The 14,571-nt window shown below is 37.3% G+C and overlaps 1 protein-coding gene across 1 annotated transcript in view; it reads right to left on the bottom strand.

The window, feature by feature from the left end:
* Positions 1 to 2,388: 2,388 nt before the first annotated feature.
* TPH2 (tryptophan hydroxylase 2) overlaps positions 2,389 to 14,571 on the bottom strand; it is a 327,850-nt gene continuing 315,667 nt past the window's right edge. Inside the window, exon 13 of the transcript XR_007517278.1 lies at positions 2,389 to 2,474. The gene's annotated coding sequence lies outside the window, so the exon portion shown is untranslated. The remainder of the gene's footprint in view (positions 2,475 to 14,571) is intronic.

Genomic DNA, 14,571 nt, shown 5'->3' with positions numbered 1-14,571 from the left:
CAATCCTTCTGAGGCCACCTTAAATTAGTAATAATTTCACTCTTACCACCATCAATTTTTTTCCTCTGGTCATCAAAGAAAAGGCCTCAAACTCTTGAAAACAAGAAAATTCATACTTCACAATTATATAAATATTCACTTCTATTTTCTAGTGTTTATGGTTTCATTTATTATATTTAACTTAGTCTAGTTGGTTGATACGTTATATAGTGTGGAAGACTGAATTTCCCAAAGATAGCTGGAACAATATATCCCATTCCACATACTCTTCTTCAAATGATATTGACACTCCTCCCATTAGGACCGTGGGTCTACTCTTGAATCTACACGGGCCTTGCACTGATAATGAATAGAATGTGATGCTGTGTGACTTTTGTTTCTCAATCACAAAAAGTGATTCAGCTTCTGTCTTGTTCGCTGGAATACTTGCTCACAAAGGCTTCAACCACCATGTAAGCAGTCTGATGCCCTGAGGCTTCCATGCTGTGGTGAAACCCAAACCAGCCCATGAGAAGAGACCACATGGAGAGGTCCTGAGATACAAGAAGAGAAATGTCAGGGCAGAACCTAGCTGCTTTGATCCCCTGCACCTCCAGCTCCAGCCATCACCATCCGATAGTAACACATGAGAGAACCCAAGCCAGACCTAACCATCTGGGCCTTTCCCAAATTTCTGACCCACAGAGACTGTGAAAGATAATAAAATTATTGTTGTGGTTTTCAGTTACCAATATTTAGGCAGTAATTTGCTTTGTAGCAAAAAAAAAAAAAGTTTTTTTTTTATAGCCTAATCTCATCAATCATCCTAATGCCATTTACAAAATCATCCATCTTTTCTTTGCTCCTTTTAAAAGCCACCCTTACTATATTAAATGCATTCATATACTTGAATCCACTTCTGGACTTTTTCCTCTAAACTACTGATCTGCGTCTCTCTTCTTGCACCTTCTCTGCACTGTTTAAAATATAGTTATGTCATGTAATTTAATAGTGAGTAAGACTATTCAGGAGCCCAGGTGGCACAGTGGTTAAGAGCTTGCCTGAAAACCAAAGTGTCAGCAGTTCAAATTCACCAGCTGCTCCTTGGAAACCCTATGGGGCGGTTCTACTCTATCCTATAGAATAACTATGAGTTAGAATCGACTTGACGGCAGCTGGTTTGGTCTGGTTTTTGGTACAACAATTCCCATCCTGAAATGCCTTGTCATAGTCACCTAGTGCTGCTATAACAGAAATACCACAAGTGGATAGCTTTAATGAAGAGAAGTTTATTCTCTCACAGGCCAATAGGCTAGACGTCCAAATTCAGGGTGTCAGCTCCAAGGGAAGGCTTTCTCTCTTTGTGGGCTCTGGGGGAAGGTCCTTGTCACCAGTCTTCCCTTGGTCTGAGGGCATCTCAGTGCAGGAAACTCTGATCCAAAGGACGCACTCTACTCCCAGCACTGTTTTCTCGGTGCTATGAGGTCACCCTGTCTCTCTGCTCACTTCTGTCTTTTATATCTTAAAGAGATTGGCTTAAGACACTATCTAATCTTGTATATCTCATCAATATAACTGCCATGAAGCCATCTCATTTCATCATAGTGAAAGGACTTGCAACACATAGGGAAACCACATAAAATGATGGACATTCACACAACACTGGGAATCATGGCCCAGCTAAGTTGACAGATATTTTAGGGGGATACAATTCAATCTATGACATGCCTTTTTCCAAAAAAGTTGTCCATATTCTGCTGGATAACTTTTAGAACCATTTTTAAGGTCTAAAGATAAATAACAAAAGACCACTGAAATTTTCAGTTTGTCTAAAATTGGTAGATTAGCTTGTTTTACAATATTACATGTCCCAAGTAACTTGATAAATTTCTCAATTCTTAATTAAGATTTCTTTCATGTTATTCAGTAATTCTTGGGTTTGTTTCTTCACATTGTCCTGAACATTTCTTGGCAAGTTTATTCTCAAGCATTTTCTATTTCTGTTGTTAGTATTATTAGATTTTATTGTCTTCTCCTCAAACACACATACATTAAATGTTTTCTAACAGGCATATAAACAACAACAACAAAAAAAAACCCCGTTGCCCTCAAGTTGATTCCGACTCATAGTTATTCTGTAGAATAGAGTAGAACTGCCCCATAGAGTTTCCAAGGAGCATCTGGTGGATTCAAACTGCTGACTTTTTGGTTAAGTAAATAATCATACCCTCTGCAAGTAAGTATAATTTTCTTGCCTTTTTTCCAATATTTATACCTCATTTCATTTTCTTGTCCTGTTGCATTGGCTAAAGAGTTCAGGAAAAAACATTAATTAATAGCTATACTTTTATTAAAAATAAAAAACTAAAGTTGTTATATTACTTTAAAATTCTCTTGGAGACAGACCTACCCATACACAGCTTTCACCATAAGGAAGAGCACTGAGAAGACCCACATCAAGAGTATTCAGTAGCACTCCTTGGTAAAAGGGAAGTCTGGTAAAAAAAAAAAAAAAAAAAAGCACCAGTTAAAGCAAGCTTAATGGAATACCACGTACATAAATAACCACAGTGTAAGATTCTATATGTTATATGTCATTAGAGAGATTCAAGAAAGATGTTATCAAAGAAAAGGAGAAATATTTCTGGCTATGACAGAGGGGTCTGACCTTCGAGTGGAAGTTTGAAGTATGGCTAAGATTTTAACACATGAAAATAATATAGGAGGTCAACAAAGATGGGAAGAAACAAGACATATTTGTGGAAGAGTGATTTGCCTAGTTTGGACAGACTATAGGGTATATTTAGGAAAATGGTAATAGAAAAAATTGAAAGGGATAGCCTAGAGAGTGCAGCAATGCCAGGCTAACTACACTAACAAGTGTAACTGTCTCTAGTTCTTCAATTGTATTAACTCTAAAGCACAACTACAAATGTAGACTACATGTTTTAAATCATAAACATCTATATGGGTTGTTTTTTGTGAGTCTGTTTGTTTTTAGTAGGAAGATGAGATAATCAAAGCAAAATTTAAGAAGAATAACTTGACAGCAACTTTTGGGATCAAAGAAGACAGAGTCTGAAAGCCAAGAGGGCAGTTAGGAGACTTGCTAACAGATGCAATCCAAGATATATAAAGTTCCACTCTGGTAGCTTCATTTCCCACACTTATCACCACACATCCTTGTCAAAATACCCTAAACTGATCTGGAACCATGCTGTACCCTTTCAAACACCTATGCCTTTTCACTTCCCATTCACTATCTATGTCTGGAAGGTCCATTCATTCCACACTTCTCCTTTCCTTTGTGAATCTGAACCGATTCCTGGCTTGGTTAGTTGTTTTTCCATCTCTGCAAATGATACTTTCCCATACCCTGATGAGAGTAGTTGCCATGTTATATTTTAATTAAATGTTTAAAATCTTTCTTGCCTACAAGCTATGAGTACTTGTGAGAAGGGCCTGTGTATTCTTTATCATTATATCCCCAACACCAAGCATAACGTCTTAGCAGGCCCTCAGTGAATGACTACACGAAATCAATACAAAAATGGGCAAAAGGACCATGGAATAGCTGTGAACATCTGAGGCCAAATGCCATAAATTTGTAGTGCATACACACACAGACAAAAGCAGTTTTATGTTGCTCTTCAGCAGACTTAGTACCCCAGTAGTAGAGTGTCGTCAACATCTTTTGTTTTTGTCTGCACAGCATTTTTTCTATCCTTCTAGTAACAGGCCTACCATTCTGACCTCAGAGCTGCACATGTGACCCAAGATGGGCCAATCATATTGCCTCACTCCCTGACCTACTAGTTGGTTCAAGGGTGGGCAAAGCACATAACCCAAGCTGAGCCAATTGTAATCCTTCCTTGAAAATGGCTTTCACTGGAGCTGATGGGGACTATTCCTTACTTTTTGTGGTCAAATTGAAAAACTGTGAATCACTACAGTTTGGGCTTCTTGAGAGCAAAAGCATCTTCTGTCTTGTTTACACCTGTATCCCCAATATCTGGAATGTGATGGGCACAAAATAAACTGTTGCCATCAAGTCAATTCCAACTCATAGCAATCCAATAGGACAGAGTAGAACTGCCCCATAGGGTTTTCAAGGAGCGCCTGGTGAATTTGAACCACCGGCCTTTTGGTTAGCAGCTGTAGCACTTGACAGCTATGTCACCTGGTATCGTAAGCACAAAATAGGTACTCAAAAATTATCTGCTGAATGAATAAATGAATCTAGAGCTCCTAGCAGCTACATTCTCAGCCACAGTTGGGTTTCTGCTGCTGGCAAATGAGAGTCCTAATCAATTGATAGAGAAGTAAGTTTAGGGGTTTCATTGCATCAGCACAGCCTTTACCAAAATGTGCCAGGGGGGAAAAAAATTAAAAATAATTGTCACCAACACTGTGGAAAACAGTTCAGCATTTCCTCAAAGAATTAAACATAGAATTATCATATGACTGAGAAATTCTACTCTTAGGTATTGCCTTAGTCACCTGGTGCTACTATAACAGAAATACCACAAGTGAATGGCTTTAACAAAGAGAAATTTATTTTCTCACATTCTAGTAGGTTACGAAGTCGCCATTATATGAATTGTATGGAATAGGCAAATGCGTAAAGATAAAAGTTTGTTATGGGTTACCAGATTCTGAGAGTAGGAGGAATGGGGGGTTATGGTTTAAGTTTCTATTTGGGGTGATGAAAAACTTTTGGGAATGAACAGTTGTATTGTTTGTATAACATGGTGAATGTAATTAATGTCTGAATTGTATACTTAAAAATGGTTAAAATGGCAAATTTTGTATGTATTTTACCACAATAATTTTTTTTTAATTTCTACCTACTATCACCATCATACTTTAAAAAGAATAAACTATAAAGGACATAATCTCAGAACTAAGGGCAATTCTCTACATTTAATTCATTTGGTTTTATGAATAATTCGCTTCATTTTTATTGCTTGTCTTATTTCTCTGATATCTGGTAAAACTTAGGTTGGACTTGAACCAATTCACAGAAGTAGGGTGTTAGAGAGTATAGTGGATGGAATAGCGAAGCGCCCCCCTCCCAAAAAAAGATATAGATATAGATAGATAGATATATCCAAGTCCTAATCTCCAGTACCTGTTTGGTGTTTTATGCTAGAAGTATCAAAGTGATAGTATTTGCAACTTTGCGTTTCCTTTACTTGAGAGCTGGTAATCACATGTAGTCTTAAACTGTATTTTAATTAAGCTTGTTTAGCCAAATTAACAACTGATCCAGAAACCACAATAATAACACTTGCCATCAGTTGCTTTTAAAATCTCAGGGACATGAAATCATGATCATATGGAGAGTAATCACATTTTTTTCTCTTCTGTATTACCTATCACTCACATTGGTATCTTTATTCGAATAGATAGGTAATATCATTTTATCACCGACCCTGTGAATGAAGGTAAAATTCCAGGCTACTGACGTAAGCTACTGTTCTGCCACCGTGAGCTGAGCCACACTGTGACTCACAACCATATGTACATTCTTTGTTGTAGACAAATGAAATTAAAATTTTAAACTAATTTTAAAGTTTACTTTAATAATATGTAGAAATAAATGAGTATATCCGACTCTGGCTTTCTGCAAGATAAGTCCAATATTTTGCTCTAACATTTTCCCATCAAACACAGTAAAAATGTTGAGTCGATGTTGTTCTGCAATCTGACATTTAGGCGTATGTTTTTTAAATTTTCATGTTTCTGATTCATTATATTGTGCAACGAAAGCATCTCTGTTTCACCTAGCATTCTGTTGAATCTGCAGAGATCTTGCTACTTTAAATGTATATGCACTGTTCTTCCAGCATAAAAATCAGCCATTAAATTGGAATGATGGAGCCGGGATTTCTGGGTTTTACAGAGATTAACAGGGCTTACTTTCTCCTGCAGAAACCACCTAACTGACATGCTGCAAGTTGATGACCGAATAAAGGATTGACAGATTCAAGGAACTCTCCTGTCCTGTCAAACATCCATTGGATTTTTCCAAATATAGTAAATGATCTTTGGCTTTTTAAGAAGCTGTTGAGGAATGCTACCATCCATTAATTACCAAAGGCACTAGGGAAAGTCCTTAACCAAGATGTGGATGAATAGTTATTTAGGAATCAAAGCCTAGAAAGAGGCTTATTTAATATTAATGAGGTTATAGAGTAACTTGATTCATTATGGCTAGTAGCTAAAACTGAATGGAACAATCAGAGTTCATTACGAGCCCGATTTCCTGAGTGGGAAGCAGTGGAGATGTTGTGTATATGAATACCTTTCCTACAGTTTCATTCGTTTGTTTTTGTTTTGTTACGTTTTTAACATTTCTTATCAGTAAACATTATCCTCTTCTTACGTTCTTTTCTAAAGGTAGCGATGCACACCAAAAGACGTTCCAAAAGAAACCATTTATGATACAAATATGTATAATGAAATCAGAAAACTATAATTGCCCATTTGACCTATTCTCTTAATACAATCTTAATTTTTTTTTTTAAACTGAACTTACTTAAATTCTTTCAGTGACAAGATGCAAAAAAAAAAAATCAAGCTAGGTTTCTGTTTACTGTCCATGGCCAATACCATTAAAATGAAATGCCAAGAGTTCGATTTATGTAAATTTTTTAATTGAATTGTTGATCATAGGAAATTCTCTCACCTTTCTGAAGTGACATAAATGAAAATTTAATTCATTATATGACTAGACTGGTATAAAACCTTAGAGGAAATGGAAAATGTAATTGAAAATATAGAAATGATATTTGTTTTGGTGGCACAACAAATCAATCAGCATAAATTGTCAAACTTACAAAGATATCACTAAAATGGGTTCAAAATTGTCCATTAAGAGGCATACTTTTCTATTTAGGACATATATTTAAAAGAAAAATAATAGAAGTAGGAACTGTGGGCTCAAGCTGATCTGAATGCCATGTACCCTACAGCCCCACCATGCCCCCGCCCCTCAGGAGAGGTCTCTAATGAAATACTACCGAAAACAGAAGACCTTTTATCCTGGTTCCCCGCCTGACAATTCTGTGACTTTGGCTGAGTTATGTTACCTCCTTGAATAGCAATTCCCTCATCTGTATTAAGGAGAGCTTAAATAGTGTACATATAAAGTATAAGCCCTGACCTTATCACAAATATTTTATAAGAATCGAATGAAATAATGGGCTGAAAATGCTTGGTCAATTATAAAGCACTACAGAGCTGCCTTGCTTTAGTATCTACCGAGTTCCACACCACCAGCCTAGAACTCATAGAATTAAGTGTGAAATCCACCCAAGCAGTCCTTTCGCTGGATTGCTTGAAAGCGTGGGACCTACTAACATCTGCTGAGTACTTACTACACAGGCATTTACGTAGTCTAATTTAATCTTCCTGATAACTCAGAGAAAAATTTTGCTATCTAGATTTTATAAATGAGAATCATAAACATTGACTAAATAACATCTCACTGTAGCAAAAGCAGAGATGAGAAGCAACCCAAGCTCTGTCTTACTGCAGTGCCCATACTTTTTCCCAGCTAATCCGAAAAAAGAAGCCCACCCAAATTGCTCATTCTGGCTAAAGTACAATTGAGGTGAAGGATGTAGATGTGACATACAAACACAACCACAATCTTCCTCCACGTTCAAAGATAACTGCTTAATTTCCGTATTACCAATATCCAACCATTTCTGCCTCCTCCACCCCCTTCCCCAGGGAATTCGAGCATCACTGCCACTATGCAACGCGTTTCAGGGCACTGTTGTGCCACTTGCACATTTCCATCTTTTGTTTTAAACTCTTGCTGAAGACACAATGCAAAGCTGCCTCATGAAACCAAGTTTATCTAAAATTTCATAGGTCCTGAGAACCCAAGCTACAGGATCCCAAACTAAACTATTGTCATGATGATTTGGTAAGAGCCATTGAAAATGCCTGAACAGTTGTTAAATAAACAAACAAAAAAAAAACCCATTGCCATTGAGCCAATCCTGACTCATGGCCACCCCTGAGTAGAACTACTATACAGGGTTTTTTGGGGGTTTTTTTTTGCTATAATCATAATGGAATCAGATTGCCAGGGCTTTCTTCCATGGTACTGCTGGGTGGGTTTGAACTGCCAACCTTTAGATTAGTGGTCAAGTGCAAATCATCTGCGCCACCTCGGGGCCCTAGTTGTTGCATCCGGAGGCAGAAAAGTGAGCAGTAAATTTAGGAGTCAGAGTGGGCTTTAACCCTTGACTAGCTGTATGAACTTTGCCAGTTATCTGATATCTCTGAGCCTCATTTTTGCTCATATAAAGAATAAACTTGTTACCTCAAAGAGTGATTGGAAGGCAAAGATAAGTGAGGTCACGTACGGGCACCAAGCACAAGGAAGGCGCTCAGCAAGTGATTATTTGGTTGGAGTAAAAAAGACATAGCTCTTTCTCTAGGGATTCCTACAAAGCTTTCAGATACCCAGCACTATTGATGCTATCAGCAGCATGGCAGAACACATACACAGAAAGACAAAATATTCCTTCAGCCAGGGACAGGACAAAGAAAAATTATCTAAGAGTAAACATGTATGTTAAATATGGATTTCAATCATAACTTTATTTTTTTATAACAGGTTTTTTTTTTTTAAGAAAATGCCAGTGCATGCAACATAAGGCAAACATGTATCATTGATTTTTTCAGTTGTTTGTTTCTATTGTTTCGTGCTGCCATTGAGGGATAATTTTTAAATGTTTTATAAAAACCCAGTTCAAATGTAAACACTGAATCCTTCATTAGAGAGCCATTGAAACCATATCATTAGCTTTGCTTGTTACTCAGAAACTGAGTAAGGCAGCACTTTAAAACATCCAGAAAACCAAATTCATGACCTCAGAAAAAGCAATAATTGTTCTGCAAATTAAAATCCCTTTCCCTACTCCAGCCAGGAACTTAATCTTCAAATGTAAATGCAATGTGCGATGTGAGTAACCTGAAGGAAGAATCACATGTCATTCTACCTTAGTGCCAGCAAAATATCTCTAGTTGGCAGTTATTAATTTCTACTCAAATTATCCTGGAATAAGGTCAAAGAGAACTAATGGTTTTATTTTATATTCTAGGAAGTGTTGTGTTTCAATATTCAGAATGCAATACTCTGTAAAGAGAGCTGGATCAAAAATTGGTAGTCCTGCCTGCCCTCTCCAAAAATAATACCCAGATTATTTAATGCATTAACCCTTAACCAGTAACCCTGGTGGCTTAGTAGTTAAGAGCTACGGCTGCTAACCAAAAGATTGGCAGTTCCAATCCACCAGGCACTCCTTGGTAACCTTATGGGGCAGTTCTAGTTCGTCTTCTAGAGTCACTGGGAGTTGGAATCTACTCACAGAAACAGGTTTTGGTTGTTTTTTTTTTTTTTTTGGTTTAACCCTTAACCATTTCTCAGACACTTTCCCACAAACTATATTAACACTGCCCAGGCCTGTATCAGCCTCACAATTCTTACTATGTTTGAGCCCATTGTCGTAGTCACTGTGTCAATCCATCTCTTTGGGGGCTGTCATGGATTCAATTGTGTCCCTCAAAACTTTCTGTCAATTTGGCTAGGCCATGATTCCTGGTATTGTGTGATTGTCCACCGTTTTCTCATCTAATGTTCCTATGTGTTGCAAATCCTAACTCTATGATGTTAATGAGGTGGGGTTAGTGCACAGTTATGTTATGTTAACGCAAAGGACTCAGTCTACAAGATCAGGTTGTGTCTTAAGCCAATTTCTTTTGAAATATAAAGGAGAGAAGCCAGCAGAGACAGGGAGACCTCATACCACCAAGAAACAAGAGCCAGGAGAATAGCGTGTACTTTGAACACGGGGTCCCTGAGCTGAGAAGCTCCTCCATTGAGGAAGATTGATGACAAGGACCTTCCCCAGAGCCTATAGAGAGACAAAGCCTTCCCCTGGAGCTGGTGCCCTGAATTTGAACTTCTAGCCTCCTAGACTGTGAGAGAATAAATTTCTCTTTGTTAAAACCATCCCTGTGTGATATTTCTGTAATAGCAGCACTAGGTAACCAAGAAAGGGGTCTTCCTCTTTTCTCTGACCCTCAACTTTATGAAGCATGATGTCCTTCCCCAGGGACTGGTCCCTACTGATAACATGTTCAAAGTATTTAAGACAAAGTCTCATTATCATCCTTTTTAAAGAGCATTCTGGCTGTACTTCTTCCAAGACAGATTTGTCATTCTTCTGGTAATCCAGAGTATATTCACTATTTTTCACCAACACCATAACTCAAATGCATTCTTCTTTGGTCTTCCTTATTCACTGTCCAGTTTTCACATGCATATGAGGCAAATGAAAATTCCACGGCTTGGATCAGGTGCACCTTAGTCCTCAAAGTGGCATCTTTGTTTTCGACATTTTAAAGAGGCCTTTTGCAGGAGAGTTTCCCAGTGTAATACAACCTTTGCCTTCCTGACTGTTGCTTCCATGAGCATTAATTGTGCATCCAAGTAAAATCCTTGACAATGTCAATCTTTTCTCCATTTATCATGATGTTGCTTATTGGTCCAGTTGTCAGGATTTCTGTTTTCTTTATGTTGAGGTGTAATCCATACTGAAGACTGTGGCCTTTGATCTTCATCAGAAAAGGCTTCAAATTCTCTTCACTTTCAGCAAGCAAGCCTGTGTCATCTGCATATCGCAGGTTGTTAACGAGTCTTTCTCCAAACTTCATGGCACATTCTTCTTCACATAGTATAGCTTCTCGAATTATTTGCTCAGCATACAGATTGAATAGATATGGTGGAAGGATACAACCCTGACACACACCGTCCCTGACTTCAAACCACCCAGTATCCCCTTGTGCTATTTGAATAACTGCTTCTAGGTCTATGGACAAGCTCCACATAAGCACAATCAAGTGTTTTGGAATTCCCATTCTTCACAATGTTAACGTTGGTTTGTTATGATCCACACAGTCAAATGCTATTGCACAGTCAATTAAACATAGGTAAACATTTTTCTGCAATCCTCTGCTTTCAGCCAAGATCCATCTGACATCAGCAATGATATCCCTCATTCCACATCCTTTTCTGAATCCAGCTTAAATTTCTGGCAATTCCTTGTCAATGTACTACTGCCACTGCTTTTGAATTACCTTCAGCAAAAGTTTATTTGCCTGTGATATTAATAATAAAAAAAACTGTTTGATAATTTCTGCATTCTGTTGGATCACCTTTCTTTGGAATGGGCAAGAATATGGATCTATTCCAGTTAGTCAGCCAGGTAGATTTCTTCCAAATTTCTTGGCATAGATGAGTGAGTACTTCCAGAGTTGCACCTGTTTGTTGAAACATCTCAATTGATGTTCCATCTATTTCTGAAGCCTTGTTTTCCAACAGTACCTTCAGTGCATCTTGAATTTTTCCTTCAATAGGATCAATTCTTGATCATCTGCTACCTCCTGAAATGGTCGAGGAAACCCTGGTGGCGTAGTGGTTAAGTGCTATGGCTGTTAATGTTGACCAATTACTTTTGGTACAGGGACTGCGTATTCCTTCCATCTTCCTTTGAGGCTCCCTGCATCATTGAATATTTTGCCCATAAAAACCTTCAATATTTCAACCCGAGGCTTAAATATTTTCTTCAGTTCTTTCAACTTAAAAAATGCCAAGTGTGTTCTTCCCTTTTGGTTTTCTAACTCCATGTCTTTGCACATTTCATTATAATACTTTACTTTTTCTTCTCAAGAAAGAAGAAATCTTTTGATCAGCTTTTTTATTTCATTAGTTCTTCTGTTCACTTTAGATACTCAACGTTCAAGAACAAGTTTCGGAGTCTCTCCTGGCATCCATTTTAGTCTTTTTTCTCTTTCCTGTCTTTTTAATGACCATTTGCTTTCTTCATGTATGATGTCTTTGATGTCATCCCACAACTCTTCTGGTCTTCAGTCATTACAATTCAATTCATCAAATCTATTCTGTAGATGATCTCTAAATTTAGGTGGAATATACTCAAGCTTGTACTTTGGCTCTCGTGGACTTGTTTTAATTTTCTTTAACTTGAACTTGCATATTAGCAATTGATGGTCTGTTCTGCAATCGGCCTCTGGCCTTTTTCTGATTAATGATATTGAGGTTCTTTATAGTCTCTTTCTACAGTTGTAGTCAATTTGATTCCTGTATATTCCACCTGTCAAGGCCCACATTTATAGTCACTGCTATGTTGTTGAAAAAGGTATTTCCAATGAGTATGACTTTGGTCTTGCAAAATTCTATCATGCAATCTCCCGCATCATTTTTATCATCAAGGCCATATTTTCCAACTACTAATCTTTCTCTTTTGTTTCCAACTTTTGCATTCCAATCACCAGTAATTATCAATGCAACTTCAGTGCATGTTTGATCAATTTCAGACTTCGGAAATTGGTAAAAATCTTCAATTTCCTTACCTTTGGCATTAGTGGTTGTTTTGTAAATTTGAAAAATACTCATATTAACTGGCCTTACTTACCTTCCTATATATTGTCCTATCACCAGCAGCACTGTACTCAGATAGATCTTGAAATGGTCGTTTTGACAATGAATGTGATGCTGTTTCCCTTCGATTTGTCATTCCCAGCATAGCAGATCATATAATTGTCTGATTCAGAACAGCCAGTACCAGTCCATTTCAGCTCACTAATGCCTGGGATATCTATCTTCAACTGTTTCATTTCATTTTGGACTTAGATTCATACTTCTTCATGCATTCCATGTTCTAATTACTAATGAACGTTCACAGCTTTTTCTTCTCATTTTGAGTCACAACACATCAGCAAATGAAAGTCCTGAAAGCTTTACTCCATCTCCAGCATCATTAAGGTCAACTCTACTTTGAGGAGGCAGCTCTTCCTTAGTCACATTTTGAGTGTCTTCCAACCTGAGGGTCTTATCTTCTGGCACTATATCAGACAGTGTTCTGCTGCTATTCATAAGGTTTTCAGTGGCTAATTTTTTCAGAAGTAGATTGCCAGGTTCTTATTCCTAGTCTTTCTTAGTCTGGAAGCTCCACTGAAATCTGCTGACCGTGGGTGACCCTGCTGGTGTTTGAAATACCGGTGGCACAGCCTCCGGCATCACAGCAACATGCAAGATACCACAGTATGACAAATAGACGAGTGGTGGGAGTGAAACGTCTAAAATTTTAACTTATCTAAAAATACGTGTCTAGTTCTATATCTGTGATCAAGGATTAAAAGAGCTGTTACGGTTTTCATTTACTTTTCAGTTTGTCATGGGTTTTTATTTGGGAATTTTTGCATACTGAATATGTATATATAAGTAAAGGAGACCTAAATAGTATTAGTTATATAAAGACTTCTATTTTTTTATTCCAGTTAGGTGATTCTTGTAATATGGGTTATAATCAAACCAAACCCATTGCCATTGAGTTGATTCTGACTCATAATTACTTTATACAACAACTAATTTGTAATTCTTAATTGGCTCACAGAGATTGCAGCCAAATTCACTTTTATGATGTAGTATATGTATTTTTTTTTTTTGTATGTATAATGCTAAGCAATTTGTTTTTGGATTTTGCAAAATTGTAGTGTCTATCCATGGAGCCCTGGTGGTGCTGTGGTTAAGAATGTGGCTGCTACCCGAAAGGTCATTGATTCGAATCCACCAGCCATCCCTTGGAAACCCTATGGCGCAATTCTACTCTGTTCTATAGGGTCACCATGAGTCGGAATTGACTTAGTGGCAATGGGTTTGTTTTTTTAGTTTTAATCCATGTGCATAAATTAGATAAGTATAAGGAACTTGTTGTAATCTGTTAGTTGTAGTAGTAACATAACAAGCAGCATAGTACAGTAGAAACAGCCTGATATTTGGATTCAGAAGACCTAGTATCCATGTCCTTGGTCTGGTAATATGGCTTTGGGCAAGTCACTGCCTCTCTTTGAATCTCACTTCCCTCTCTTTGAAAACTGATTGAAACTAATACCTATTTTTAGGAAATAGTAACAAAGGTTACTATGATGTTTAAAAAAAAATTTCTAGGAAAGTGTCCTTGCTAACTGTAAAGCACTCTAAAGTTTTAATAATTTTAGTAGCTTTATTGAGTCATAATTTACATACAATTTACTTAAAGTGTATAATTCAACGCTTTTTAGGATATTGACAGGATTGTGTAACAATCACCACAATCTAATTTTAGAACAACTTCACCCCGTCTAAAAGTAACCCCATACCCATGAGCAGTTATTCTCAATATCCCCCCTTCCTCTCACCCCCACAGACAGTAAAATAGTCATCTATTTTCTGTCTCTATAGATTTACTTATTTTGGACATTTCATAGGATCAGATAATATGCAGTCTTGTGATTGGTTTCTTTCACTTAGCATAATGTTTTCAAAGTGGACATTTCATAGAATCAGATACTATGCAGTCTTGTGATTGGTTTCTTTCACTTAGCATAACGTTTTCAAAGTGGACATTTCATAGAATCAGATACTATGCAGTCTTGTGATTGGTTTCTTTCACTTAGCATAACGTTTTCAAAGTTCATCCATGTTATAGCATGTATCAGTACTTCATT

This window comes from Elephas maximus, chromosome 4 (genome assembly GCF_024166365.1).
Source record: "Elephas maximus indicus isolate mEleMax1 chromosome 4, mEleMax1 primary haplotype, whole genome shotgun sequence".
Taxonomy (NCBI): Eukaryota; Metazoa; Chordata; class Mammalia; order Proboscidea; family Elephantidae; genus Elephas; species Elephas maximus.
Note: the sequence above shows the minus strand (reverse complement) of the source record. Positions and strands in the feature narration are given on the sequence as shown.